Source organism: Chrysemys picta, chromosome 8, assembly GCF_011386835.1.
Source record: "Chrysemys picta bellii isolate R12L10 chromosome 8, ASM1138683v2, whole genome shotgun sequence".
Classification (NCBI taxonomy): domain Eukaryota; kingdom Metazoa; phylum Chordata; order Testudines; family Emydidae; genus Chrysemys; species Chrysemys picta.
In genome coordinates, this window is record NC_088798.1 from 64,763,981 (window position 1) to 64,768,470 (window position 4,490).

Below are 4,490 nucleotides of genomic sequence, written 5' to 3' on the forward strand. Positions count from 1 at the left end.
TTTAGTGGCATTTCTTTTCTTTTATAAATCACATATTAATGGGTTGAAGCTCAAACTCATGAAGCAGTAAAAAGAAGAACAGGAGTACTTGTGGCACCTTAGAGACTAACAAATTTATTAGAGCATAAGTCTCTAAGGTGCCACAAGTACTCCTGTTCTTCTTTTTGCGGATACAGACTAACACGGCTGCTACTCTGAAACCTGTCATGAAGCAGTGTGGTTTAGTTCATAGGGCACTGGACTGCGGCCCTAGGAAACCTGGTTCTTCGAGTGCTTGCTCAGGTCGATTCCATTCTAGGTGTGTGCGCGTCCATGTGCACAGTTGTCAGAGACTTTTGTCTTAGCGGTATCCGTAGGGCTGGCTGTGGCGCCCCTTTGAGTGCCATGCTCATGTGTCAGTATAGGGTCGACGGCGCCTAATATGCTCTCTTAGTTCCTTCTTCCCGCCCATGATGGTGGGTTGGAGTGCCTTGTCTTGCCTTTAGCAAGAGCATTAGCAGTTCTTCATAGTCTTTTGTTCTACCTAATCTGTACATAGTTAATAGTAGTCAGAGAAGGAACGTAGACTACATGCCTTGGATGTTAAGTGGGCACTAGCCTTCTACATCAACAGGACCAAGCCCTTCCATAAGTCTACGTAATTGTTCATTGCGGTGGCTGACTGGATGAAAGTCACCCTGCCCAAAGAATTTCTTCTTGGATCACTGCCTGCATTCGCTTCTGCTACGATCAAGTGAAGGTGCCGCCCCCAGCAACTGTCACCACCCACTCGACCAAGGCGCAGGCCTCTTCAGCAACTTTTCTGGCCCAGGTGCCTATCCAGGACATCTGCAGGGCGGCCACCTGGTCGTCCGTCCATGCGTTTATGTCCCATACGTGCTTACACAGCAGGCCCGGGCTGATACTGGCTTTGGCAGAGCAGTACTGCAAGCCGCAAAACTGAACTCCGAGCCCACCTCCATAGATACTGCTTGTGAGTCACCTAGAATGGAATCGACATGAGCAAGCACTCATAGAAAAAACGGTTACCTTTCATAACTGTTGTTCTTCAAGATGTGTTGCTCATGTCCGTTCCATTACCCACCCTCCTACCCCTCTGTCGGAGTTGTCAGCAAGAAGGAACCGAGAGGGCATAGGGTTGGTGGCGCCTAATATACCGACGCATGAGCGTGGCACTCAAGGGGGGGTGCCACAGCCAACCCTACGGATACTGCTAAGAAAAAGTCTCCAACTGTGCACTTAGGTGCGCACACAGCTAGAATGGAATGGACATGAGCAACGCATCTCGAAGAACAACAGTCATGAAAGGTAACCGTCTTTTCTAATCCTGGCTCGGCCACTGATATGCTATGTGATCGTGGACAAGTCATTTTAGCGTTCTGTGCTTTGGTTTTCCCTCCCATCATCTGAGTTCTCTATTTAGATCCTAAACTCTTAGGGCAAGGACTTTTTCTTCTTATTTGTTTGAAGAGCACCATGCAACAGGGAGCCCTGATCTCAGGGTCTTTAGATGTTGCTGTAATATTAATAACCTATTTTACCATTTCTGTCAGATATAAATGTTGTTTTATCATTTCAACTTCACTGGTAAGAAACTTAATTTGTGTAACTTTTTCTTGTTCCGGTGTCTTTAATTGTAATTTACCTAGAGCATCATTTGAAGACAAAGTGGGCATACTGTCACAGTTCCTCAGGCAAGAGGTTGAAAAATTCTTGATCCTGACATCTTGCTAATTATTGCCCTATCTCCTATAGGAGAGCCTTCCTATAGCCAGACTTCTCTTTTTTTGTAAGATTATTGAAGTTGTGATGAAGCAATAGGAGCCTTGAACTTTTGATGCCTTTCAGTTTGGCTTTAGGTGTGAATACAGTACAGGCACTGCACTGGTTGCATTGGTCATTCTCCACAGTGGTCTACAGAAGATAGGTGACCATACTGACTTTTACAGGTGTTGAATTTTGATAATGTTTTTACCATACAATGGTTTTGACTCTATGGACTCTGATGGAGTGTTTGGAGTCAGTTATCTCTTTGAGGTTCCAGTGGGTGGGTTTTAAGTTGTTTGCCACAAGGGCTTTTATCTATGGGTTACCATAAGATTCTATTTGTCATTCTCTGTTCAGTGGGTAAGTAAGGCAATTTAGGGAAGTGTGACCACTATCACTGTCAACTCGCTATGTCTACACTAGCACTTTTGTTGGTAAAACTTTTGTTGGTCAGGGGAGGTGAAAAAACACACTCTGACAAAAGCGCCAATGTGGGCAGAGCTATGTTATTGGGAGATGCTTTCCTGCCAACATAGCTACCGCTGCTTGTTGGGGGTGGTTTAATTATGCCAGTGGGCGAGCTCATGAGGCCATTTGAGATGTAGTTGAATCAGTATGCAGCGGGAAAACACATTTTTGTCTCTAATCAGAAGCACATACTTTATTCTTCCTTAGGCCTAGCTGAGACAGAGACCTGGAATGAAATCAGACTGGTTGGAGTTAAAGACAGGTGATCCTGGTTGTAAGGAGAAGTTTCTAGAGCAAATAGCAACAATAGGTTCTGCCCCATTGATTGAGGTGGTATGCCCATATTTCCACAGTAGTGCTTTTGTATCATGGACTGCTTCCAGAATCTTGTATAGCACAAACGGCCACCAGCACCTTTTCATCATAAGTTTGTCTCGATAGTAGTGACTGTTTTTACTTTGCCATAGTTGTGTGTCTTTATCTCCAGATAGGATTACTGCCAAGTGCAAACAAGTTATCCTTGAACTTGGAAACTACAGGTAGGGAAGAATATTGCTAATTGCTTGCTTAATTGTTTTGGCCATGTGGAGCATATTACATCTGTTCTCCAAAGGTAGCACTAGCTATTTCTGGTTGCATTTCAAGTTATCAATAAATTCCTTATGACTCGAATCCTAGCTATCCAAGAAGCCCAATCTCTCCCTCTGTGCTATCATGATAGGTGAGACCAGTGGGGGCTGTTTTATTTATAGACTCTCTTCATCAGGGACAGGACATTCTTTCATGAGAATAGAATTGCGAGGAATGCAGTGACCTTTACTCTTGAGTGGAAGTCTTTATCACTAAGTGGTATATACCGTCTTAGCTCTTGTCTATACTAAGAGTGTGCAGCAAGCTGGGGTGTAAATATACATGCACTAGAATGCTGTGAACTCTCTGTATGGATCCTGCAACTTCACACTAAAAGTTCCCTAGTGCATAGTGACCTACTCTTTCAAAGCAGAGTAGATCAAATCACACTAGAGAACTTGTAGTGCGTGGCAGCGGGGTCCATATGGACAGATGGTGCATTGTAGATTTACACCCTAGCTTACCGTGCACTAACTGTTGATCTTAAATAAGTCCTTAAATTTCTACACATCTCTAGAGACTGTGATAGCTTACCTGGATATTTATAAGATGTGCCTAAGTATTGCATGCCACGCTGTGGAGTCTTCTATGATAAGATCTTTCCCTTCCTGGTAAGTTTAAAATGAGCAGTATTTGAATATTTTATGAAGTCACTGTGCATACTACTGGTTGTACTGTACTAGTAGCAGCAGCAGAATTTGTCCTGCCATTGTGGTAGTTCCGTGAGCACAGGCGTCAAAGGTAATACACAACAATGGGGAGAGAACAGAGCTATCAAGTTAACTTGGATGGAGGAAACTTCTTAAAGACAGTGTCTCTTAAAATTCCCCACTGCAGCCTAAAGCCGAAGGTGATGAGAGAGAGCTGTTCTATACAATAACTTTTGGGAGTGCTCAGATACCATCGTGATGGGTGCCATATCTAAACCTAGAGCAATAGATCAAAATCCTTCATAAAAGTAAGATTTTTAGAATTCCATTAAACTTCTTATAAAAGGGCATCTTTGAGTGAAATTTGACCGCTCTGATTAAAAGAACCAAAGAGAATGGCAGCTTAGTGACTTTCCACTGAAAGAGAGCTCACATAACCACAACATCATCTTCAAGTAGTGTCTGTGATTGCTCCACTTCAGATGCACATGCTCCTCTCGCCCTTGATTGGAGATTTATACCTAGCAACATCTGTTCGGCCCACACCTGTGCCCTCTGCCTCCTCATGGCAGAGACAGGCTACGTGGGGGTTGTGATGGGTTCCCTTTGGGGTGCCACCTGGAACTGGGGTGCCACTGAGCCCTCTGACCCATCAGCCTGGGCTCCCTCTTGCACTGTGCTGCTGTGACAAGCTGCAGACCTACTCCCGGTCTTACACTTCCACCAGCATTCACACAGGCAGGGACAAACCCAGATGCAGTTACATGCAAGCTCTCTGGCCAGCCACTGCATGAACCAACAATAGAGAGGCTACAGCCAAAATAGCCACCAGCTTCCCAGCCTAGGACCTCAGAGCTGTACCATCCTGCCCTGGTCCATATCCCAACCAGTATGAATTTATTATCCGGTTCTCCTCCCCCCTCAATGGGCAGAGGAAATGCAACAAGCCTGTGTTAAAGCAAGCTGCGACCCCCC